Genomic DNA, 26,967 nt, shown 5'->3' with positions numbered 1-26,967 from the left:
TTGGCTGTAGTTACTTGTTTATAGTAAAGTTTCTTGTTTATTCTTTCTCAATATTTACTTAGCTACTGTTCTCCAATTCATCATTAACTTGAATTTAAGAATTACTTTGTAAAATTCTGCTTTGTCAAAAAAAATCACTTGGGGATATTATAATAGCATTTGATTTGTAAATTCATTTGCTCAGAATTAACATATTTACAACATTTCTCCCCTCGTAGAGGCATTTATTCAAGTCTTTATATCCTGATAATCATAATTTTCATTATGTGGATCCCAATATTTCTTATGGTATTTTATGCCATGTGTAACCACAGTTAATTATATATTTTTTTTCTATTTTAACGACTGGTTATTTTTCCTACTTTATTTCAAAATGGAAGTGCTATTTTTCCTGGTTATAAAGAAGTACTTTTTATAACCAATTGAAGTAACACAAGGACATAAAGAATACAGTTAAGATAAACTATAATCCCATCATTCAACTAAAACCACTGTTAAATTTTTGGTGTATAGACTTCTTCAGTGTCAGTCTCTTTGATGTTACTGAGCACTATTTTATCTGCTTATACCACCTGTTCAGAATCTGTGCCAATTAAGCAATTTTATGATTGATTATAATTTGCTTCAGAAAACGAATATGGTCTGCATGTAGAAACAAGTGTTCTGGTTACATCGATGGTACATTTTTTGTAGTAAATTAAGAAATTGGCGTGTTAAAGATTATTTACCTCTCATTATATGTCAGCTATGATGAATGCCCATGTAATTTATCTTTGTACAGTCAACTCATCATTTCCTTACCAACCATAATTTTTAGTCACAGAAGCTGCGGTGAATTCTCTCAGGGCCCTGAGCATGGTTTGTTCCCATGAAAAAGAGCCTAACAAAAGATTAATAGTGTGGACATGTTCTTGGCAACAGGCATGAGCGGAAGTATGCATTTGGAAGTATTAGAGAAGAGAATGTGATAGTAAAAATCAGTGGTTATAGTTAGGAGAAAATCCCCCATTTTCTAATTGTACGTACAGAATTACTTTAGTCAATTTAGAGATAGCAGCATGTGTATGCTTTGTCCTGGTCCTGGGGCATTCAAGTAAAGAGAATTGCATGAAGTATTTGTAACTAAAAAATATGAGTGCCTACTGGAATTTGATAGTAACGCCATTAACTGAAAGTAAGATATTAGATATTTGAACTTAGAATAACAACTTAATATCTAAAAAGAGGTTTTGTATCACTGGGAACAAATTTAGGAAACAAATGTAATTTTTCTTTTTTTCGAGAAGCATACCTTTTCCCCCTCCCTTGCCTCCCTCCCCGAAGACTTGCCTGGTGAGGAAAATGCAGTGTTTTGTCTAAAAATCAGCTTGCCATTTGGTTCTAAGTCAGGAGTAATTACTAAGCTGTGAGTTTATGTTCTATAGATGTAACTCATTTATTGACAGTTCCAATTCAGTGATTTAAAATGTGACAGTAAGGAGAATTATAACCCAAAACATCTAATAGTTATAATGTAAATATGTGTTATGTTTAATTGCGGTTGTTAAAATGCAATTTGAAACTTGGGGGGAAATAAAGGTTGCCTATATAATTTGGCAGCTCAATATAAAAAAAACCAGATGGTGTGTTGGGCTGCTCACATAGGCACATACCAAATTCCAGACTTCCAGAAGGAAATTGTCTCAGGCCTGCTATGTTAACTCTTTCCTGTGTACATTGGTTGCATGTATAATAATAGATAAAAATTAGAGCATTCTATAATTGATCACATTCAGACCCTGGTTTTAAGGAAAGGCAGGCCACTTTGATAAGAGTGATTTTAAATATGTAACTTGTTATGTTTGGGGCATGTAAAACATTTTGGGAGCCTTTTAGGTTATGTCAAAGTGTGACCTAAGTTTTTTGTGAAGTATTTTTAACAAAATCTTTTGATACATGGCTTTTTTTTTTTTTTTTTTTGCTTCATTTTTTTTCTCCTCATAGTGTTGCAAATAGTTAACTGAGAGAAGTGTCTTAATTTTAAATGTTGGGTGTCATTCCTTCCCCACATATTAATTTGGAAATTGACATTCAAGGAACCATTCTTTCAAAAAACAGTCAAAGGGTATATTAAATTTTTGTTCTACAGTTTCACATAACTTTAATTAGAAAACTGAAAGTTACTTTAAAATAACAGGCCTCTCCATTTGACAAGATTTAAAAGCAGATTTTCCTATCTGGACATAATTCGATTCTGGTAATACTATTTTCTCCCTTTATCAGAAATTGGAGGAATTGCTGTAACCTCTTTGATGCACTTTTCTGGTAAAGTTAAAAATGTTGAAGTCTGTACACCAAAATGTTCACACTGGTTATCTTCTGAGACAGATTTATGTGTTTTGGGTGTTTTGGTTTCTCTGTTTTTGGTGGTTTTTTTTTAATGAAAATATATCGGAAAAAAGTTAATAATTTAGTTGGTGGATTAACGAAAGATTAATAGTGTTCTGACACCAGTTCTCTGACAGCACCCGTCTCTCCTGCAGTTTAATTCAATCCTGTTCCCACAAGTTAAGGGCAAAGTCTTCTGAAGACTGCCCCCCCTTCAGCTAATCTTAAGGCTGCCTGGTAAATTCAGGGGTTCCCATTACTGTCTCAGGTTAATTTGCTAGAACAATTTCCAGAACTTTCTGAAAGGGCTATATTTAGAATTGTAGTTTTATTACAAAGGACACAACTCAGGAGCAGCCAAATGAAAGAGATGCATAGGACAAGTTCTGGGAGGGTTCTGGATGAGGAGCTTCCATGCTGACCCGTTGGTCTTAGGACATGACACCTTCCTGGCACATCAAAGTGTTCATCCACCAAGATGCGCCTTGAACTCTGGGTGTCCAGAGCTTGATTTTATTGGGGTCTTATGTCATTGGCCACTCAATTAAGTTCAGTCTCCAACCCTTCGCTGCTCCCTGGAGATCTTGGAGTGGGGCTGAAAGTCTGAACCTTCTAATCATATTCCTGGATTTTCATCCCTTCTCTGGAAACTCTCTAAGGACCTACCTTGAATCATCTAGTTAGCATAAAGTCTGGTGTGGTCAGAAGGGGCTTCCTATGAATTACAGAAGAACACTCCCATTTCAGGCTTTTAGGAGTTCTGTGCTACCAAAGGGACAAAGACCAGATTTATTATACATTTTTATATTTGCCTATGGGTTTCTAAGGTTTTTGTTCTAGTTCTTACTTGGTATTTAAAACTTGAGTGCTCCTGAACCGTCACCTCCAGCCGAGGCAGCCGAGAGTATTTCCTCTTGTGATGGCTCCATCCTAATAACCTTATATGTACATATTTATGCAAATTTGCCTGACTTCATGGAAGAAGCCTTTGGAATGAGAATTGTTCCCAAGTGCTCCATTGGCTTCCCAAGTAGATAACTGCCTTTTAGACAAAGATTCCTGGGAGTCAACCTGCCATCAAGTCACCTGTTTTGCCCCAGACGTTTCTTTCCAGGTTCAGCTTTGGACAGCCAGGCCCCTCTACGTTCAGCTCTTCAGCCTCCATTTGGCTTCGCATTTCATGCACTGCAGAGTTAAGTCAGGTGAGGCGTCATGTCCCATGGTTTGTAATGTTGCTGGGAATAGGGCCGTCTTTCCACAAGAGGGAGAAGAAGTTATAAACCAGAATGCATTGTTCAATGGGTTGAATTTTTAGAGAAAAGCCATTAATAACATAGGTTTACTGTGCCCAAACTGAACATCTGTCTGTGTGCCTATTGAGTTCATTATAATGTAAACATCATGTACATGGTACAGATCAAGTGTGAATTGGAGAGAAAAGTTTAACAAGATCAGAATGCTTTTAAGTTGGTTTAAATTTAAAGGCTCAGTTCATGGTCTTTTACATTCCAAGAAAGCTTTGAAATTGTTTGGGATTCAGGTCACCCACATATATCAAAGGAAGTTAAGTATTAGATTCCACTGAAGTGCAGCTAGCCTCCCACGTCAGGGCAGGGCTTTCCTAAGCACGTTTGTTTGTTTAATAGGAAAGAAAACAGCTGTGCACAGAGGGAGAGCCGAGCACTGCCTATCCTTCAGAGACACCTCTGTGGCAGGGTAGGAGGAGGGTGGGCTTTGGGTGTCAGACCTGAGACTCCAGTGTTCACTGTGGCCTTTTGGAAAGTCAGGCTTTACTCCTTTTTCAGTTTTAAAAAAAAGAAATCCCTTTGGGATTGAGAATCTTTTCTATTTATTGGCTCTCAGCCTTGACGTGGTCTTGAAGTTTTGAAATTTCTAGCTCTTAAGTTTCTTCAGGTTTAAGTTAAATGCACTTAAATTCATGTACGCATGAACCATTTTAGTTGTAGTGTGCACAAGTCTTTACCCCAGGCATGGTACCGGGGTCAATTTGTTACCTGGCAACATGGTCCCTGCAACATGGTCTTAAGAATGAATCATGTGGCCCTTGGCGTCTCATTTTACCTCTTCAAAGGTGGTTGTGTGTGCTGGGCTGATTGTCGAAGGCTTCTTGTATTGGGCTCTGACTTCTGCTCCGTGCCTTGCCTCCCTGCCTGTGTCGATCTTCAGCCTGTGACTTAGGTTAGTCTGTCCGGGAAGTCGCTTTGTTTCACCCTGGCCCCTGAAGGATGCCAAGTATCAGAAACTATAATCACTTACATGTGTCCCCTTACAGCACACCCTAAGGTAGCTTTCATCAGAATCTGGAGGTGCCTTCAGATCCAAGGAGCACAGTGCTGGGACGAGGCCTCACTTGGCATTATTACACTTTCCCATGGTCAACAACCTGTTGCTGCTTTGGCATAGTGCTTTGAAGAAATCAAGCATCAGTCCAAGAAGAAATGTGATCACAGCAGCTGTCTTCACATCACTGCATCTCCCTGGCAAGGCCCAACCATACCTCTGCCCTCTTAATGCTGGTCCTGGTTGTGTGTATTATGGGGGTCAGTGATGGCATATGCTCTGGGTGAATTCAAGCACTGAGAGAGGGGCTACTTCTGGCTGTCATTTAGAGAAGTAGAAGGGTGGTTTTCTGTAATGTCAGGCTGATAGGGAGCAGCATGGAGGGCAGGTATATACCCTGTAGGAATTGGAGCACAGGTTTTTGTCACCGATCAATGCTCAGTATGTTGCAAATAGAGTTTTGGGACCATCATCTTCATATACAAGTGCCAACTTGAGATGCCTCCATTATGGTATCCAACTGCCCTCTCCTCCCCTCCCCTTGCTTTTCATGCCCTAGGGGACTCATGAGCCAGCCTGTGTCCTGCCAGTGTGTCCTGAGTATCTATGACTGTGCTCAATTTGGGAGAAGGGTGGGGAATCAGCAGTATTAAGATCTTAAAAGACTTTGTGTATTTCACATGCCTCAAAGAATCTTACTGTGGTACATGCAGGACATTGAAGCAACAAATACACATAACTAGAGACATACTAACTTCACTCAAAGCACATAGTTCCCATGCTTTCCACTTGAACTTAAGAGAGGTTAAGTAAACGCAGTAGTGCTGCGTGCATGCTAGAGTTGGGTGGTCTTAAGGAATACCATAGTTGTGTTAGGGCCACAGCATGTGGTAAACAATGTAGTGACAGGGTTTTTAGTCAGAAGGATGGTTGCAGACACTGACCTGCAAAATAACTTGGAACAAGTTTTTGATGAAAAGAAAGACTGCTTTCGTCGGGAGGAGGACTGAGCCTGATGCAGTTTGTCTGTGGTGCTTGGTGGTGCCCTCAGAAATTGATGAAGGTAACCTTGGTTCACGCCTGCCACAGTGGCCAGTGCCCCTTGTCTTATTTGCCCTTTGCATGAGGTGTGCTTACTGTACTTAGTTTTTAAAGAGGCCCTAAAGCTTCCTTTGCACTTTGATTCACATCTCACCATCAACCACATATTAAACACTTTGTAAGCGGGCATTTTCCCACCAAATCGCGTCGTAATGCGGGGCTTTTTTGACATTTTCTCGCCAAAATTAGACTTTCCGTAAAATATTCATATTTTTCGAGCTATTTGATATTTTTCCATGAAACTTCAGTGTTTTAGTTTAAAAAGAGGTCTATTTATTTACTCTGCAAAATATGTGTTATCTTTGGTATAAAAAGCAATATGATGAGTTTACTCGTTTCCCGCAAAAAATGTGTTAAAATCACTCAACAAAGGAGAGGTTTGCAATCTTTAAAAATGACATACTGGAAGAGGTGGGAATAAAACTGGCTTCTGAATCATCCATTTTAGACTAACTCCACCAAAAAGAAAACCAAGTGGCATTTTAAAGTGAAAAGTATTGCTGTTCTGTAGGGCAGCTCACCACAAAATTGTGGGGAAATAAATTCTTTTCGCGGTGACCTTGGAGTTTGGGTGGGATTCATGAATATACTTCCCTGCCGGGCTGTTTCAATAATTGGAAGGAGCACAGAAGATTTGTCACCGTTGGAAGGTAAGGTCGGTTCACCATTGCTTCCTCCCTACCTTGCATGTCAACTACAAACAGGTCTCCCCAGAGTCCATCCTACACCCCATCCACACAAAGGACCTTCCTAGGGCCTCAGTATATTGTGCAGTGCTCCCCATCACACACCCCAGTACAAAGAAGAAATTAGAATGGCAACAATGTTGTAATGTGGGCAGTGAAATTCCTTGATGCCTACTTAGTGTCAGTGCCTATCTTCCATGTCTTTACAATCTGAAAAGGCTCTGAGACAATTTTATCACCTGTAGTGCCCTTTGGGAACCATATGTTGGCAATACAATCTCCAGGCACTGGCTTTAAGGACATTTTTCCTGCTAGTGGACAGGAAGGTCTAGTCCCACTAGCACTTTCTGTCTTAGTCAAATGGGGCTCCTCTGAATGCTGCACTTCTCAACTCTCCCCAGACGGGCTTGGCTGAATTTTCAGAGTGAATTTCTATTAATACTACCATTAGCCGTTACTATTCCTTTCACTGATTCTGCCTAGGCTATATTACTTACATTTTCATAAAGTCAAGGTTATGCTGACAATTCCCTACATTAATAGTATGGCTAAGATTTCTTAGCAGTTTTTGATAAATGTCTTTGGAATGTTGCTTTCTTGAAAGCGTGCTGATGCCATACCCCCCTTTTTTTTTTAACTTTTTTTTTTTATCATACCCCCTTTTTCATTGTCCATTTGCTACTCCTAAGTAAGGTCCTGTAGACACTGCCTTATTGTTGCATTAGTGACAGTCAGTGCTGGAGAACTGCTGTCCTAAAGTACATCTTACAAAATATGTGGTCCATTATTTTTCTAGCTTAAATGAATTTTCAGACAGGATTTAACACCCAGTTAATTGGCAGCTAAATTCAGCAAATAGATTCTCTGCCGTGCATTCAGTTATGAATTCCAATTTCAGTTTCTCTATGGACACATGAGAAGTAAGGACATCTTTCATATGTAACTGCATAACCCTGTCCCTTGGTAATCTGGTGCAGAGTCTTCTGTTACAAAGTTTAGACCTAGTAAAATTTTAGAATTTTGCCATTCACTAACAAACACATTGCATCTTAAGGGCCTTTGATTCTAGGAACTAAATGTTCATACTAACATATATACTTGCAGTGATATACCAGTCATTCTTTTTAGGTGCAGTGTTTAATTTTACATAGAAATCCATTAGCTACCGTTGTTTTCCCGAAAATAAGACCTAGTCAGACATCAGCTCTTAAGAGCTGGTCTTATTTTACTACAAGACTGGGTCTTAATGTAATGTAATTAATATAATATAATATAATATAATATAATATAATATAATATAATATAATGTAATATAAATATAATACTGGGTCTTATATTAATTTTTGCTCCAAAAGACGCATTAGAGCTGATGGTCTGGCTAGGTCTTATTTTCAGGGAAACACGGTAGTTGGGTTATTTCCATCCAGTGCAAATAGGTAATGCAATCAAGTTGCCCATTTGGCACCCACTTTAAATACCCATTAATTGCAATTTGTAGTGAAATAATGCTATTTGATGTCAGTTTTCTGTGGGAAATTTGACCTTGTAAATGGACACAGATGGTACTGCAAGCCTGGGTAGCTAATACTTCATCATATTTATATTAAGTCGTGTTGCTAATGTTATATAACAACCACCTATCATATATTTGTTGGCACTGCCTACCAGCTTGCAAATAAGAGTACAAATTTATGGAGTTCCCTGTCTTTGTTGTCCCTTGAGGGCTGTTGTTACCTGCCAGTGTCTCAGGGTGTTTTCCAGTTGCATTTCATTAGCATCCCTCAATTCTCTGCCAGCACAATAGGCTTTTGAAAGAAAATTTGCCACAACTGATTTCCATATCTTCAGGAACCTATGTGCTTTTTGGGGGAATGATTTTCGTCTCAACTTATCCCATTGCCCATCATACCTTTCACAAGACATCAAATTTGGTGCTTGTTTTGGACAAAAAGACCCATTACCATAGGTCTTCTGTAATACTTCATTTGTCTGTCTTCACAGTGTCATCCTTTAAAATTATTGGCTTGATTTGAAGAAAATTCCTCCTACTGCACTACGTGCAGGTTTGGGAACCAGTAATTCAGTAATGAAGGCATTTGGTGGAGTAACATTTTAACACTGGGGATCTACATACCATTGACAGCTCTTCATGCTGACTGTGCCATGTATGCATTGGATTTATTCCCATTGTCATTTGCAAGTAATTTTACAACACTTATCTATCCCCCATATTGATGGCGAGTATTTATCCTGGCATATTTCTAACTTTCAGATTCGACACTGTTTCAGAGTTAGGCAATTATTTGGTATTTTTCTACTAAATTTGTCCACACGGCCTCACTTTTTAGCAGGTGCCAAGTTTCCACTCGAATTTTTGTTCTGAACGACCTTTGACAAGCAAAAGTATGTATGGGTAAATTTAGTCATAAGTATATGCCGGATTCTGTTAGCCTCAATACTGTCTTATGGCCATTATTTTATTATTAATTCCACTGCTTGTTAAATCTATGGTAATTGCGTGGACTTTTCATAGGTTGTAATGTATCAGGCCTTTCCAGACTTGTCTCTGAACTGCGGACAAATTGGAGCTAATCCACAATGGTATGCTAGCCAATTGGCATATTCACCGTTGCCCTTTGGGAATTTAGATGCTTTGAAGTTCATGTGAATGTCTGAAACTGGTGCCATCAGCGGTGCTACATAATCAGAAATATTGAGATTGGTAGGAATCTGGCGCCAGCTTGTGGACACAAGGTAACCGTTATGCAGTACCTAATCTGTCCATACGATGGCGTCCTTTGCCAAATAATGAGATACCACAACTTACTCCCCTATTTTCCAGTAGTATTATTACCATCTGATTCCTCTATGTTGAGTCACTAATATAGTGTAAGATTGTGTTGAGCTTCTTTTATTATTAGACATTTAAATTTTAATGAGTACTCGTAGGTTTAGGTATATATTAGTAGTGTGATTCTTGTTTATAGCTCACTTGGTTGTGTGATATGTAGTCTTGCCAATTCCTTAGTTCCAACATAACATGATAAGAGTGGGGTTTTCACTTGTAAAACTCCGAGAAAACTTCATTCAGTTTTTGCAGTTTAGTGGACAAAAAGGAAACAATGGAAACCCAGTGTTACGCAATTTACCCCAAAACACAATGCCTTTTGAATATGTTAAGTTTACCACTCCCATCAGAAACAGGTTAATATTATTACAATCTGACAGTACTAAAGAGCCAAAAATATTTCAGTCTTCATAAAAGCTGTTTATTCGATTCTAATATTGTTAATTGTATCTCCAATTCACTGAGGTAAGCGGCATTTTAAAAGTAGGTCAGTGTAATTATTATGTATGTTACAGTGGCTATTTTCCTATAAGTTTAGGCGTCTGCAACCAAATTTCTGCAGCTTTTTGTGTCCTTCATCATCAAAAAGTATTTCAAGGTTCGCCATCTTGTGGACACAATAGTTTTCTTTCTATATCCTGTAGTACTGTATTAGTCCACAACACGTCACCCTTCTCAAACAACGTGGCATAGCCTGCATCACAAATTTGGTTCTGACAGAGTATTAAAATGGTAACCTGAAGACTCTGCTAATGAGCCAAAAATACATTTGAGGAATTTCAAGGGCACTTGTTTCATTTCTTGATTTTGTGCAATGACAGGTTCTAGCTCAAAGTTTGTCATTGGTGTTTGTGTGCAGTATAGTTTGTGTACAATTTGTTTAATTCAGTATCCCTACTTCTTAGCTTAATCATTCTGATTTATCACTACCAATTTTTACATTTCACTAGCAAACTGAAAAACATATGGATGATTTCTTTACATCACATACCAAAGATCATGTGTTTCTCCTCAAACCAGTCAATCTCACAGGAAAACATTACTCCATATATGAAAAATGTCTGAGGGAGTAAATTGTTAAAGGCTTAATGTACTATTCCAAAATTTCCAATATTGTTATTTCATATATTTTATTGTACTTTTGTTGCAGTAACATTAGCTGACTTTGGTTAAATGTAAGCACATGCCCTATAAGCTGATATGACATGGTTTTGAGATATATCCTCTTGGCTTGATCCCTTTATCATTATGGAACGTCCTTCTTTGTCTCCTGTTATAGCCTTTGTTTTAAAGTTTATTTTGTCTGCTATAAGTATTGCTAACCCAGATATTTTTTTTAAGTTTCCATTTTCATGAAATGTCTTCTTCTATCCCTTATTGTGTGTATTTTGATCTGAAGTGCGTCTCTTATAGGCAGCATATATAAGGGTCTTGTTTTCTTATTCGTTCAGCCACCCTATGTCTTTTGATTGGAGCATTTAATCCATGTACATTGAAAGTAATTGTTGATAGATATGTAGTTATTGCCATTTTATTTATATTTTTGATCTTTTCTTTTTAAAGAAGTCTCTTTAACATTTCTTCTACTGGTTTGGTGGTGAGGAATTCCTTTAACTTTTTCTTGTCTGTCCTTTGATTCTAAATGTTAACCTTCCTGGGTAGAGTAGTTTTGGTTGTAGGTCCTTGCTTTTCATCACTTTGAGTTATTTCGTGCCACTCTTGGCCTGGAAAGTTTCTGTTGATAAAATAGCTGATAGTATTATGGGAGCTCCCGTGTAGGTAATTAATTGCTTTTCTCTTCTTGCTTTTAAGATTCTCTCTTTGTCTTTAACCTTTGCCATTTTAATTATGTGTCTTGGTGTGGGCTGCTGTGGGTTCATCGTGCTTGGGACTCTACGCTATCTGGGCTTGAATATCCATTTTCTTCACCAGATTAGGGAAGTTTGCTGTCATTATTTCCTCAAATAGGTTTTTAATCCCTCGCGCTCTCTCTTCTGGTACCCCTGTGATGTGAATATTGTTATGCTTGATGTTGTCCCAGAGGCCCCTTCCACTATCCTCATTTTTTAAAATTCTTTTTTCTTTTTGCTATTCCAATGGCTACCTTATCTTCCAAATTGCTGATTTGATCCCCTGCTTCATCTAATCTGCTGTTGATTCCTTCTAGTGTATCTTTCATATCTAACTGGTTCTTTTTTATGGTTTCTGTGTCTTTTTATTCTTACTATCTCTTTGTTGAAGTTCTCCCTGAGATCACTGAGCATCTTGATAAGCAGTGTTTTGAACTCTATCTGGTAGATTGCTTGCCTCTGTTTCATTTATTTCTTTTCCTGGAGTTCTGTCCTGTTTTTTCATTTGGGATACGTTAGTTTGTCTTCTCATCTTGGCTGCCTACCTGTGTTTATTTCTATGTATTAGGTAGATCTGCTATGTCTCCTAGTCTTGGCAGTTTGGCCTTACGTAATAAGTGCCCTGTGGGGCCCAGTGATGCAGTCTCCCTGGTCACCTGAGCTAGGTGCTCCAGGTGTGTCTGTTGTGTGGGTTGTGTGTGCCTTCTTGTTGTTGACCCTTGATTGCTATTGGCACGTCAGTGATGGTCACCAGATTAATGCAGACTCAGATTTGGTGCTGGTGATGAGCCTGGGGTTACTCAGAAAAAGGCACAGAGCATGCTGAGGCCAGCTGCCACCTGCCTGGGGCCCATGGACCCCTGAGAGTTGTCCAAGAAAAACCGCAACATGGGCCAACACAGGCTGCTCACTGCCAAAAGCTCAGATTTTTCTTCTTGAGTCATGTTTGATTGGTTGTCTTTCTAAGAATGTGTCCATTTCATCTAAGATATCTAATTGGCATACACTCTTTGATAATATTCCCTTGTGATTCTTTTTGTTCCTGTAAGATTGATAATAATGTCCCGTCTTATTCCTGATCATATTTTGAGTTTTCTCTTTTTTAATGGTCAGTCTAGCTACAGGTTTATCTTTTTTTTTTCATTGTTTCAAAGAACCAAATTTATTTTCCTTGATTTTCTCTATTTCTTTCATTTATTTTCATTCCAACTTGTATTATTTCCTTCTTCCTGATTTATTTGGGTTTAGTTTGCACCTTTTTCTAATTTCTTAAGGTAGTTTGCTCATTTGAGATCTTAAATTTTTTTTAATAAAGATTTTTTATTTTATTATTATTTTTTTAATTGGGGGAGGGGAACAAGACTTTATTGGGGAACAGTGTGTACTTTCAGGACTTTTTTCCAAGTCAAGTTGTTGTCCTTTCAATCTTAGTTGTGGAGGGCACAGCTCAACTCCAGGTCCAGTTGCCGTTGCTAGTTGCTAGTTGCAGGGGGCGCAGCCCACCATCCTTTGCGGGACTCGAGGAGTTGAACTGGCAACCTTATGGTTGAGAGCCCACTGGTCCATGTGGGAATCAAACCGGCAGCCTTCGGATTTAGGAGCACGGAGTTCCAACCGCATGAGCCACCGGGCCGGCCCCGAGATCTTAATTTTTAATGTAGGTAATTATAGCTACAATTTTCCCTCTAGGGTCTGTTTTTGTTGTATCTCCTAAATTTTCTATGTTCTGTTTACATTTTCTTTCAAAGTATTTTCTAATTCTCTTTGTGATTTCTTCCTTGACCCATTGGTTATTTAAGAATTTGTTACTATTTGTCTTGTTGATGATAGCCATTCTGACTGGGGTGAGGTGATATCTCATTGTGGTTTTGATTTGCATTTCTCTGATGATTAGTGATGGTGAAATCTATGTAATTTTACTAACAATTGTCACCTCAATAAATTTAATTAAAAAAAAAATTTGTGCTCTATTGTTAGATGAATGTTTACAATTCTTATATTTTCCTGATGGATCCTCTGATTAAAATAAAATGTCTTTTTTTTTTTTGTCTCTAGTAACAATCTTTTCTTAATTCTACTTTTTATTGATATAGCTAGTCTAGCTGTCTTTTGATTACTGTTTTGACTGGTGTATCTTTTTCCAAACTTTTACTTGCAACCTGTTTGTGTCTTTGAATCTAAAATGTGTGTCTTATCTTATAGATAGCCTATAGATGGGTTGTATTTTTTAAATGTTTTGTCAAACTCTTCCTTTTGATTGGATTTAAAAATTGTTTTGTTTAATATAATTACTGGTAAGGTAGGACTGATGTCTGTTGTTTTCCTATTTGTTTTCCATGTGTCTTATGTCTTTTTGTTTCTCTGTTCCTCTATTTCTGCCTTCCTTTGTGGTAAATATTTTTGTTCCATTTTAATTCCATTGGTTTTTTTATTATATTTTTGAGCTATTTTTTTCATGTTTGCTTCTATTTCAATAACATCTTACCTTAAAATAATTGACTTCAGATTAATGCCAACTTAATTTCAGTTGTGTTCAAAGTTTGCTTCATTATATCATTGTTCCTCTTGTGCTATTATTATGCAAATTACATCTGCATACAATATAAACATATCAACACAGGTTTCTAGTTATTCCTTTATGTTCTTGTATTTAAGTCAGAAATAAGAAGAAAGTGTTACAAATAAAAGTATAATTTTTGTCTTTTATATTTATTTATGCAGTTACTTTTAGTTTCATGTACATGTGAGTTTCTGTTTGGTGTCCTTTCATTTCTGCCTAAAGAACTCCGTTTTTTATTTCTTGTAGGACATGTCTGCTAGTACTGAATTCTTTTGATTTTTGTTTATCTGGGAATGTCATAAGTTGTCCTTCATTTATCAAGGATATTTTTGCTGGATACAGAATTCTCAGTTAACGTTTTTTTTCTTCAGTGGTTTGAATATGTTATATCACTATTTTTTGGCCTCTATGTTTATGACAAGAAGTCAGTTTTAACTTATTGAGGATCCATTGAACATGGTAAGTTGTTTTTCTCTTGCTGCATTCAAGATTCTGAAGTCAACTGAACAATTAGACTATCATGAGTCTAGATTTGAATTTCTTTGTTTATCCTTTTTGGCATATATTGATCTTCTTGCATGTATAGATTAATATTTTTTTCATCAAATTTGGCAAGTTTTTGGCCATTATTCACATATTTTTGCTATCCCCTTCTCCTCTCCTTTGTTACCTTTACTAAGAGTAATTCTTTTCCATTATCTTATAATAAGAGAACTTAAGGCTATATATAGTATTGGCTGAATCTCACAAGTAGTGTTCTTATTTTGTTGTGCACTAAAAATGTTTAGTACATAATTTACATTTTATTATATAAATTAGTATATGTTACATTTTATTATAATTTATATTATTTTATTGACCCAATAGTTATTTACTGTGAGGACCTCTGGTTTAAACTACTTTTTCTTTGGAAAAAAAATGGTTTTACTGCGTTATGATTAGACAGTGTGGCTGCTGTCATTTCCCACATGCCTAGTTTTTAGTAACAACTTTATCTGGTAAGGTAAGTCCCTCATTCTTATTTTTTTTAATATCTCTATTTTCATGTACTTATTCTTCCAGGAGACCTTTAGAAACTTGTGAAGTTTTCAGTACAAATACCACTGGAATTGCAATTGGGATGGCATTGAATGTATAGGTTAACTTTTGGAGAGCTATCGTCTTTGTACTCTTCTCATACATGGTATGTTTCTCCTTTTATTCAGGTCTTCAGTATTGTTTGTGTGTATCTATTCCACTGATTATCTTTAATATTTATTTCCTAGTTTCTGAAAGAATCAGGCAAATGTCTTAGGAACTGAGATTCTGGTGGGAAAAGTACACAGATGTTATCTACATAGACTAGACTCTTCAGTATAGAATGTGACAAAATGTATTTGTGGATATGATGTTACCATTTCTCCCACATGGCCCTAGGAGCCTACACTATTTAGAATGTTCTAGATCCCTGTTTTTTGTAACTACAGAGGTGATAACTAATATTAGGGAAGTTATGCAGTAAGCCATTTGTTTTTACTGCTGTCAGCATCCTTTTGACCCTCCCCTTTCCCATTTAGAAGTGCTTCCTCCATTTTGCAAGCTTCTAGGGACCCAGTGCTGACTGTTTACAAGATATGTATCCATTGAAGACCTTCAAACCATCTAATATAGAGCTAACTGGTTGTGTTCTCACTACAAATGTTTAGAATCAGAGAGGTAAGAATCCTGTTCCACCTATTGGTTTTGTTTCACTTTTAAGATCAGCTCTCTGAAAGGAGGCTAGAGGAGAACATCCAGGATACAGAGAGTGATTTGGACTTAAGATTGTGTATGAGAAGGGCTGGCCCAGTGGCTCAGGCGGTTCGAGTTCCATGCTCCTAACTCCAAAGGCTGCCGGTTCGATTCCCACATGGGCCAGTGGGCTCTCAACCACAAGGTTGCCAATTCAGTTCCTCGAATCCCGCAAGGGATGGTGGGCTCTACCTCCTGCAACTAAAATTGAACACGGCACCTTGAGCTGAGCTGCCGCTGAGCTCCCAGATGGCTCAGTTGGTTGGAGCACGTCCTCTCAACCACAAGGTTGCCGGTTCGAGTCCCGCAAGGGATGGTGGGCTGCGCCCCCTGCAACTAGCAACAGCAACTGGACCTGGAGCTGAAGCTGAGCTGCGCCCTCCACTACTAAGACTGAAAGGACAACTTGAAGCTGAACAGCATCCTCCAACTAAGATTGAAAGGACAACAACTTGACTTGGAAAAAGAGTCCTGGAAGTACACACTGTTCCCCAATAAAGTCCTGTTCCCCTTCCCCAATAAAATCTTAAAAAAAAAAAAAAAAAAGTCTATGCGAAGCATCATAGGAGCTGTTTAGATTGTGGGAGACAACTCCTCAAAAATAGAGGGTTTGATGGTCTTTTCAGATTGATTATGGAGTCAGGAATGGTTGGTTTTTGCTTTTTAAAGCAGTTGTAGTTCATGGAGAAACAAATTTAAGAACTGCCCAAAGATGAAAATACTGTTGGAAGTGATACCTAGTGGCATGTGTGACCACTTGGGATGGAATTTGAGAATCTCCCTGCATAGAGTGAGAGGTTGGATTACAGGCACTTGAAAGTCACATTTATTCTTGAGATTTTGACTGTCTGAGTCAGGGAAAATGATTCAATACAACCTCCATGTTTTACAGATGAGGAAACTGAGTACCAGAATTAAAACTCAGAATATTTTGTAGGCATTCTTTGATTTGTATTGGGAGGAGGTAAAGATCAGACTAGATGATTTCATGGGGTACAGAAGGGTTGTGTTGTTTTTATCCATCCTTTAGTATACTCTTGGTTGCCAGCTCACCACATTAGATTAAGTGGCATTTTAACAAACATTGATCAAAAACACTAAAGGTTTAAGGAGGAAATTTAAAGCTTTAGTAGCAGGTTGTAGAAGATATTTTGGGTCATGAGGTCCTTCTGGGTTGCCTTGAAAACATTTATTTTCTGCTCCAGGTTCAAGGGTTATCAGGGAAGCAGGCCACCAGAACATGAGTTATATTGTAAGCTTGCAATCAGTCTAGTGTGGATGGGAATGAGGTCTCCATCCTTGCCCACAACTCTTGGAGTCACTATTCACTCATGGTTCTGTGACATAGGCTCAGAGTGATGGCTCTCTTGGTTATGGTTGTAGATGTAGAACCTCAAGGATAGACGGACCTTAAAAAGTCTTATATTCAAAACAGCTTATTTTAATTTGACCCTTATTCTAATTTGACCCTTTTAGTTAGGGTCAAACAGATGGTCTTTTAGCCTCTGAGTAACTGCACTTACTGATGGGGGAACTCTTTTATGAGTCAACTTGTCTCTTCTTTTAAGACCTCTTTACAGTATTGAGCTGAAGTGTATTTTTCTTCAGCTTCAGGTCATTGAGCATTATTTGTATTGCGCCCCAACTCAAGAATATTGCTTTATTGTTCTCTCTCCTGCATCTTCAGCTTCTCTCTGCTGCCTTTTGAGCTGCCAGGCACTGTGCTGGGTGATGGTGATATGGAGACGAACTAGATACAGTCCCTGCCCTCAAGGACTTCTCAGTTTAATGAGAGAGCTCAATATGTACAACAGTATGGTATGCTCTACAATGGAGGTATGTATAAGGTACTAATGGGGTTCAGAAGAGAAATCATTTGACTGAGTCTGGAGATGCTAGAGGTTGGAGGAATTAGTGCTTAAGTTCATTCTTAAAAGAAGTAAACGTTGACTGGGCAGAAAACAGATGGAAGGACATTTTAACCAAAGGCATGGACACTGGAAATAGAATAATGAATTGGGGGAACTACAAGTGGTTCATGAAATTAGGTTGGAAATGTAGGCTGAGAATAGATTCTTAGATAGTATGCCATGAACTTTAGATTTCATTTTGAGTGTTTTAAGAAGGGGAAGCTTTCGATAGTCACTCTGGCAGTAGTATGGAGTATGTTCTGGAAGATTTTCAAATCTGGACAGGGAGATCAGTTAGGAGGAAACTATAGTAAAGGTGATAAATGATCTAAGGCCACAAGAAATGGGAGTGGAAAAGGGATAACCTCTTACATAAGATTATAAAAACATAGACATAATAGAACATGGGAAAATTAAGGTGGTGAAGAGTGGGCAAAAAATCAAGGCTTTCAGACTTTGGCAAATGTGTACCGTCCTACTGCCAGCCCTGGTCTTGATGGAAGATCCTCTGATGTTCTTTAGATGAGTGTTGCTGTGACCAGGGCTTGGCTGTACAAATTTTTTAAGTTTCATTCTCAGGAAAACATCTGAACAGCTGTAGGGCTCTTATAGTATTACTAAGTTCTATCTAAAACCCACTCAGGGAAGAAATGGCCTTACTTATTATTGTGTCGATAGCTTTATTTTGCTTAGGGATTTAAAAATGTTCATGGCTACAACTCCAAGTAAAAAATACATTCAATAATCGAAAACCTAAACATGTCCAGTGTTTTTCTCTTTTCTCAAAGCCATATAAACACAGTGTTCTTTGGGAAAGTCTGCACTTAAGGCTCAGAGCAGTGACCCTGGGGATTCAGAGAATGGCTTTCTGTGACTAGAATGATTAATGGTAGATTATATTTAAGTAGGCCGTATGCATTTTCAGTGGACCTTATGTAACTAGCCATCCTGAAGGGGAATAGTAAGAAGAAGGGCTGGGAGATGAAGTCCTGAGCAGGATGGCAAAGCAGCACAGTGAGAATTTGGGCCTTGGGGCTATAGCCTGGGCTCCAATCTGCTCTGACATGTTTTCACCTCGAATGCAAAATAGGGATAATAATATCTTTTTGCAGTGATTTCAGTGAAGGGGGGATGGTAAAGATTTAATGAGACCATTTATGTACATTGCTTAGAACAGGTCTGGAATATGCTGCTGATAATGATGTGAACCGTGACAAGGATAAAAGCAGACAGTTAACTAGAGGGTGCTTGTACTTGACGTTGTCAAATAGGTTGGGAAACCAGATGAATTTTGTCCATGCCCTGATCGCTAATGTATTGCCTTTGTTCTTATTTCCAAGTAGAAAGCTGTTGAAAAGTTGTATAACATCTGAATAGGGGTTATCTTAAAAACATAGACAAATGTTTTGGAAATGGTCAAAACTGGATTTGAAACGTGACTCAACTGCTTACTAGCCGTGTGATCTAAAGCGTTACTTGACCTCATTGAACTTCAGTTTCTACATTTAATACAATAACTAATCTGCAGGGTTTCCATGAGTATATTTGTAAAGTGTATGCCATAAGCACTCTATACATTATAGCTATTATTGTTAGTTCTTGGACACTCACCGCGTGACAGAAACAACAGCAGGCCCTGGTGGCTGGGAGGACTTCATGGATCCAACAGCAGCCTGGAGTTGTGCTCTTCTGAAGAAATCCTACTCGGATGGATATAATACAACCTGCTAAGTGTCCTAGCACTTAGCAGGTTGTATTATCATTGTCCGTGTCTATGGCTCTCGTCTACCAGACTCCAAATTCCTTACGTGCAAGGACAATGCCTTATTCATCTTTGTATTCGCAGTGCCTAATCCAGTGCACATTGTAGGTCTCATTAAATGTTTGTTGAATGAAAAAATGAATCATCAACAGACATTAATTGGGCGCCTGCTCTGTGATCTCCATGGGCTGAACTTCTCCCCGCCAGTTGCCTACAACGTCCAAGCTGTCTTCAATGTGCTTTCTCCTGAAGCTTACTCCTGTCTTCTAATTCTTTTGTGGAGGATTTTTCTGTGTAGTGCAAAGATAGCAAATATACTTCATCTCAAGGACCATCTCCAATTGATTGATAGTGTTTTCTAAAAAGGTTCTGAAGCCAGGTCTCAGCTCAGTGTGAACAGGGGTTATAACTAATTAGTGATATTTGCTGAGGGTGGGGGAAGAGGGAGCAGTAATACAAGTGCCACATACATGTCATTTAATATTGTGTTTTCCGTAAAATACTCTTGTTTCTATGCCTGCGTTTTCGTCATGGCTATTTGCAAGGTGTTCCTTGTGTAGGACCAGAGTGATCGCTGATCAGCAACTTCATCCTCAGTCTGGAATTTGCTCCTGTGGCTGGTATTCACAATTTCCCCCTTGCAGCTTTACCTCAGCCATCCCCTTACCTACACTGACAGGTAGGCCTCCACTTTCTGTTCAGCACTCAACAGGTTCATATTTCCATTTTCTTCCTTAGTGTGATAAGTCATTATTGCTCCATGAGAAGCCTGCTTTCTGTTAGAAGATAGGACAACTAGAATACAAGTTAAACCATTCTGCCAGGGCCCTATAGTGAGTCATCTAAGCTGTGTTAATAAGGGAGAAAAATGAATGTGGTTGCAGGCAGGGGCAAGAAGAACCGAGAAGGTAGCCATTGTAGATGTGAGACAGAGAGATGATAACAGATGGAATAAGACCCTGAAAGATGATGCAGGTAGGTGGGAGGGTGAAAGACCTATGGCTCTAGAATGTGGCTGGAGGATTAGCCTTAGGTGAAAGGAGCTACCTGTTCACTGAAGCATAGAGACAGGGATAGGAAGGACACCTAACAAGGGTGTTGAAGATTTCTAATTGTAGAGGTAAATGATGGAGAGCAAGATGAGCAGCGACAGGATTGTGGAGGCAAACTAGAGTTCTAAGGAATATCCCAAATGTCTGGCCTAAAGGCTGAGTGAGGCCATTAACAGGAGAACTTATATCAAAGTGAGGAACTAGTTTCAAACTTGCATAGAAACTCAGGAAAATATAAAGTAGTGTTCTTGGGCCATGGTCACAGGCAACATTTGGTTGCCTGGGACTGACCTTGACTGATTGAAGAGTACACAGTTAGCAAGAAGACTTATACAGAAATGGATTTGAGAATCCAGACTACGTGGAAGGACATTAGATCAGAAGTGAGCTCAGAGTCTGTGAACAAAGAGGGGCCTAGTGTGATCAAGATAGTTGTTGACTAGTTGGAAAACTGGAATGATAAGACCTGGAATCACAGAGTAGATTTTGTAATGTTAAGATTTCACAACTGGAGTAGTCATGATACCTGTGAAGCAGTTAGGACATCAAATGGTCATTTATATGGATATTTAAGTGACCCAGGGTTACAGTAAAAGCTCGGCTGGAGTGAACACTGTGGGCCCGATACAAGAGGCTTCAGTGAGTGAGAAATGATGTGGAGGTTGGCATTGGGGTAGCAGTATGAGCCTCGGAAGAGTGGCGGGGATTACTAGAAGATACAGACCAGTTTGCATATTGCACTGAGGTTTTGGCCAGCAGAATGAATGCCAGAGAAAATGATCCGTAGTGAGTGCCTTATGCTGGCACCTTGCTATATGCTATCCATTTACCCATTTTGGGTCTGTCACCTTTTAGATGTGACGGTGAGCAGCAATCCCAGGGGAGGACAGCTAGGGGAGCCGCTGGCTGTAGCACTGATGGAGTCCTGTGGATGTCTCTTAACTTTTTGAAAGAGCAGCAGACTGGTCAGCTTGAAGTGGCATAAAGATTTAGGATTAAATTTTTTCCTTGACCTTGACCTAACTTCATTGCATGGTACAAGCTTTTGTTGGCTGTGCTCCATAATGTACTTTAGCCTCTGAGTCTCTAAGTTGAGGTATGAGCTAATACTGTCTTTCAAAAAATCCAGGCACGGAACTTTAAAAACACATATTGAGTAACTAGAACAGGACACACAGTCCTATTATCTAATTGAGCTTTAAAGATGAAGGGATCCATCCAGTTTAACCCCTACTGTAGCTGTTCCTGCACTGTTGGGAAGGAGGCCTAGAAATTGATGCAGAGGGATGACCCTTAGGACTTGGAAGGTAAAGATTAGAAGAGTGTCTGTGAACCCTCTGACACTGCATGCAGTCAATTTTCTTGTTATGATCTTCAAATGAACCAATATTCCAGGAAAGGTTTGGAGGCACTGTGTTTGAGTGGCCAGGACTTCAGACAGCCCACCCCCTCCTGTGGGGGCTGCTTTATATTTATTCCTTAGGAGGAGCTGCTGGAAGACTTCATGTGAGAGAAGAAAAGGAAAGAAGCAGAGGACAATTACAGCCTCTTTTCATCTGAATTTCACAAAGCACAATTCAACAGAGGGATCACTCTCCTGAGACTCTCCAGACCACAGGTTGCTCTTTTCAACTGCATGCTTAGCCCTCTTGAATCCTTTTCTTTTCAGAAGTTGTACTGTATGTGTCCATGAACTGTTACGTCTCATAATGAGCAACCTATGTTTACAGCAAACAAAAACAAAAACAAAACCCCTAAATTCTGGCATAATACTTGTCCTATTAGGCCTCCATTAGTTAAAAATTGCTGGGTCCCCTGTGCTGGTATGTAGGCTACCAGAGAAGTTTGGATTTCAGCAACAAAACACCCCAGTTTCATGGAAGGAAGGCAGTCAATTGACTTGAAAGTAATTTGTCAGTTATCTGCAGTTGGGGGAACATTCATGTTAATCAGCCTGTTACCCACTACCACCTGATGTCATGGCAGCCACTCCTGGAGAGGCTGTAGTCAAGGCCAGCAACTCTATGTTAACTAATTATGAAATACCAGGAGGACTTGCCCCTACCCATGGACCCCTTCTGACTTGGTCATCAGAGGTTAAGACCTGTCTTAGACATATGATATGTAATTACAGAAATCTTATGGGTTATTAGTAAGCAGTATTAGGAGTCCTGGTTACATTTTGTCTCTTTGGGGGATGGGCAGGATACGGCCTGGGGGAAGTGGAAAGCATTGTGCCTTTCAGATGTTCCCAGTGATTACTTAGCTGACCCTCAGTTACACCTCATTTCTTCAGATCCCTTCTAATACACGCCTTGCTCTTACTAACCACTTCTCATTCTCTGCCCCACTCTGATGGCTTTCTCCAAGTGTTATTTTCCCTTTTCCTTCCCCAGGGTATCTGTAATAGCCCCTACTTGGGAACAGCCTTATTGTGAATGAGTGTATGACGCCTCAGTGAGTTGGGAGTGAAACCCATGCTGCTCTCTGGAAAGAGGAGTGGAGGGCAGAGAAGGAGAGGGAGGCTATAAAATCCCATAATGGAGCAACAAGTGTTTTGACTGTTTAGTGGGTATTGGACCTAGAAGCCTTCGTGAAGGAAGCAGACCTGAGATCTGATGTTTGTGAGTGAAGTCCTTACTGCCCCTAGGATGGCAGGAAGCAGGGAAGAAAGGGGGGGTGTCATAAAATTCTTTACTTCAGTGCAGGAGCATTGAGACTCACTCCACATACCTGTGGTTTTTGAAGGTGGATTGAAGGTAAATTGTTGCACTTCTGTCACTACTTGTAGAACCATTGGCACCACTCTTCTCAGGTAGGGCTGCTTTTGTGGGGGCCTCTGTTGACCCTTATTGAGAATCGACCCAGAACAAGGTTTGCAATTTAGACCTCTCTGATTCAGTCACAAGGTATTAAAAGAGTTTTTTTTTCTTTTTTTTAAAAAACAGGATAGATGAGCCAGAAGCAGTGGGCAGAATGGCTCCAGGCAACCCCAGTCATCAGATACCGCATAAGGAAACCGTATAATGAAAGGTCAATCCTTGGACCTACTGTCATTCTCCAGAGCATGATGGAATAAAGAGCTGCTTTGCAGAAGGGTTGTAAAAGATCCTTTCACAGAAGAGATTTAGACGAGGTGAAATTTCCAGCTACGTAAGATGGGCTTTTAAAGACATCTGTTTCCTACATGGGTCATGGAGATGGATCCCAGTATCAGCCTGGGGCTGACTAGGCCAGTTTAACTTGGTTTCATGCTCTTGGTGAGATTGCTGCCACTCTGTCTCCCTTTGGCAGGTGTTCATCTGTGGTGAGTTCTGAAGGAGCAAGAGGACAAGCAGCCAGGGACAACACTGTGGCCTTCTGAGTGAAGACCGCAACTGAAAAGATGATGCAATGGACTAGAGTGAAGATAACGAGCTGCCAATGAGCTGCCGCTGAGATGCTGAGGGGCAGCCGGATGGCTCAGTTGGTTAGAGCACAAGCTCTCAACAAGGTTGCTGGTTTGACTCCCACAAGGGATGGTGGGCTGCGTCCCCAGCAACTAGATTGAAAACGGCAACTGGACTTGGAGCTGAGCTGTGCCCTCCACAACTAGATTGAAGGACAACAACTTGACTAAAGGACAACAACTTGACTTGGAGCTGAAGGGTCCTGGGGAAAAAACACACTGTTCCCCAATAAAGTCCTGTTCCCTTTCCCCAATAAAATCTTTAAAAAAAAAAAAAATAAATAAAATTACAACTAAATTATAGAACGATCAACCTGAAGATCCATCTGAAGTCTGGCTGAACAGAACTCCAGTAACTAAGGATATAAAGAAGCTACATCAAGACTGGTAGAAGGGGCAGACATGAAACAGGCCCGTTCCACACCTGCATGTGGCGGTTGAGAATCAGGAGGGGTATCTTGGCTGTGGAGGTCCTACCTGAGGAGTGAGGGGTCCAGCCCCACACAAGGCTTCCCAGCCCAGGGCATCAGTGATTGAAGAAGAATCCCTATAACATCTGGCTATGAAAACCAGTGGGGGGATTAGTCCACCTGGGTGAGACAGAGGGCTGCTGGAAATCCAGGCATCTTAAAGGGCCTGCATAGACTCACTGAACAATTAGAAAATTAATAATTGATCTAAACAACACTAGAATCAACTTGTCATAACTGACATTTGTACAACACTATAGCCAACAGCAGCAGAATTTATATTCCTTGCAATTGCACACGGAATGTTCACCAAGATAAACTATATTCTAATTCATGAAATAAACTTAACAGGTTGGCTTCTTTCACTTAGCAATATAAATTTAAATTTTCTCCATGTCTCTTCATGGCTTGATAGCTCATTTCTCTTTAAAAAAAAATTTTTTTATTGGGGAATATTGGGGAACAGTGTGACAGTGTGTTTTTTCCAGGGCCCATCAGCTCCAAGTCCTTGTCCCTCAAGTTGTGGAGGGCGCAGCTCAGCTCCAAGTCCAGTTGCCATTTTCAATCTTAGTTGCAGGGGGCGCAGCCCACCATCCCATGTGGGAATTGAACCGACAACCTTGTTGTTGAGAGCTCGCGCTCTAACCAACTGAGCCATCTGGCCTCCCCCTCATTTCTTTTTATCCCCCAATAATGTTTCATTTTATGGGTGAACCCAATTTTTCCATTCAACTATTAAAGGACGTCTTGGTTGCTTCAAATACGGGGCAATTATAAATAAAACTACTATAAACATTCATGTGAAGGTTTTTGTGTAATCTTAAGTTTTCACTCATTTGGATAAATACCTAGAAGTGTGATTGCTGGATGTATGGTAAATCTGTGTTTAGTTTTGTAAGAAACTGCCAAACTTCCAGAAATGACTACCATTTTGCATTCCCACCAGGCAGTGAGTTCCTCTTACTCCACATCCTTGTCAGCATCTGTATTATTAATATTTAGGATTTTAGCCATTCTAACAGTTGCGTAGTGGTATCTTGTTTTAATCTGCAATTTCTTAATGATATATGAGGTTGAGTATCTTTTCATATGCTTATTTCCTATATGTATATCTTCTATGGTGAGATGTCTGTTCAAATTTTTGCCCATTTAAAAAATCAGGTTGTTCATTTTCTTATTATTGAGTTTTAAGAGTTATTTGTGTATTCTGGACTACAATCATTTATTGGTTATATCTTTTGGAAATATTTTTCTCCCAGTCTGTGCTTGTTTTCTCATTGTCTTGATAGTGTCTTTTGCAGAAAAGAAATTTTTTATTTTAATGAAGTCCAATTTATCACTTCTTTCTCTCATGGATCATGCTTTTGGTGTTGTATCTAAAAAGCCATTGTCAAACCCAAGGTCACCTAGATTTTCTTCTATGTTATAGTCTAGAAGTTTTACAGTTTTGCATTTTACATGTAGGTCTATGATCCATTTTAAGTACATTTTTTTGAAGCATGTAAGGTCTGTGTACATCTCCCAATCAAAGCTGGTGAGTGTAGCCAAAAGTACAAGGACTCCTTTTTTTTACCTACTACTAAGATGGAGATTCCACTTCAGGTGTGGAGGGCCTAGAATACTGGAACCCTGACTTCTCCCCCTTGCTCCAGCTTTCTGGTGGGGCAGAAGTTCCACACCAGGAGAGAAAGAGCATAGAATTCAAGAGACTACCACTCCAGCCAGTATCCATAGTAGCTTTTCAGAGAGTTTTCCCAGGGGTCCATGTAGTCCACGAGAAAAGTTGAGCTCCAAAGCTCTACTGAAAAAAAAAAAAAGACTATTTGAAACAGTGTGGAAAGTTCAAGTCTAAGGGCACTCTTAAAATCATTAGTTCCTCTCAATTAACAGCGAGAGACCAGCTAGTTTACCAGAGAGAACCAGGGAAAGATATAGCTAAGAAAAGCCCTCCTGGGAGTAGAAGCAACCACGACTGGCTTCAAAACCTATCATGAATTTCATCGGATCAGGACTGCTGAGCAATTTATACCTCACAGCATTGTTGAAAACATTAGAGCAGTCAGCTGGTAATTAGTAGAGCCTAATAGGTGGAATATAATAATATATGAAGCACACAGCTTAAGAGTTCAGACAGTGAAAGAGAATACTGCTAAAATCTCAGATCCCAAGGTGACTATGCACATGCTCAAGGCTTCACAGTACAAGGTAAGAGTCTTCACTAGAACATCCTAGCCATGAAACAAATAACCAAAACCAAGAGAACAACAATAAAAACAAGTCTTGTAGAGGGATAGATTACAATCCAGGGTTTAACATATTACGTAACATCTATAAAAGGTATAAAGACAATGTCTCATCAAATAGAGAATACAGTAAAGATACAGAAGTTATTTAAAAATAACCAAATGGAAGATTAGTACTTTAAAAGTAAATAACAGATAAAAAAATTCATTCGCAGGGCTCAACAGATTTCAAGTGGCAGAAGAAAGAATCCATGAACTCAAAGATAGGTAATAGTGCTTATATAATCAAAAAGAACAATGAGAAAACAGAATAAAGGAAAATGAAGAGAGCCTTAAGGAAATGTGCGAAAACTTAGCATACCAACATGTATTAACAGAAATATCAGCAGGCAGAAAAAATGTGAAGACATGGATGGAATGTCAAATTTGATGAAAAATGTGGGGTGGCCGAATGGCTCAGTTGGTTACAGCGCAAGCTCTTAACAACTACGTTGCCGGTTCAGTTCCCACATGGGCCACTGTGAGCTGTGCCCTCTGTAACTAAAGATTGAGGGGGGCAACTGGACTTGGAGCTGAGCTGCACCCCCCACAACTAGACT

At 39.3% G+C, this 26,967-nt stretch overlaps 1 long non-coding RNA gene across 4 annotated transcripts in view; it reads left to right on the top strand.

The window, feature by feature from the left end:
• The window catches only part of LOC109455996 (uncharacterized), a 42,026-nt gene extending 17,102 nt beyond the window's left edge, over positions 1-24,924 (top strand). For 3 of the 4 annotated variants that reach the window (XR_002138762.3, XR_002138768.3, XR_016019985.1), the window contains exons 3-7: positions 13,960-14,172; positions 14,776-14,896; positions 17,171-21,825; positions 23,156-23,343; positions 23,502-24,924. This is a non-coding gene — a long non-coding RNA (uncharacterized LOC109455996). Of the gene's footprint in view, positions 1-7,891; positions 8,621-12,584; positions 12,811-13,959; positions 14,173-14,775; positions 14,897-17,170; positions 21,826-23,155; positions 23,344-23,501 lie in introns of those variants that run through there. The other variant, XR_016019986.1, reaches the window with a different exon arrangement.
• Positions 24,925-26,967: the final 2,043 nt, after the last annotated feature.

The sequence above is a fragment of the Rhinolophus sinicus genome, chromosome 18 (genome assembly GCF_057876585.1).
Source record: "Rhinolophus sinicus isolate RSI-liver-muscle chromosome 18, RSI-T2T, whole genome shotgun sequence".
NCBI classification, from domain to species: domain Eukaryota; kingdom Metazoa; phylum Chordata; class Mammalia; order Chiroptera; family Rhinolophidae; genus Rhinolophus; species Rhinolophus sinicus.
This window is presented reverse-complemented; position numbering and strand designations above follow the sequence as displayed.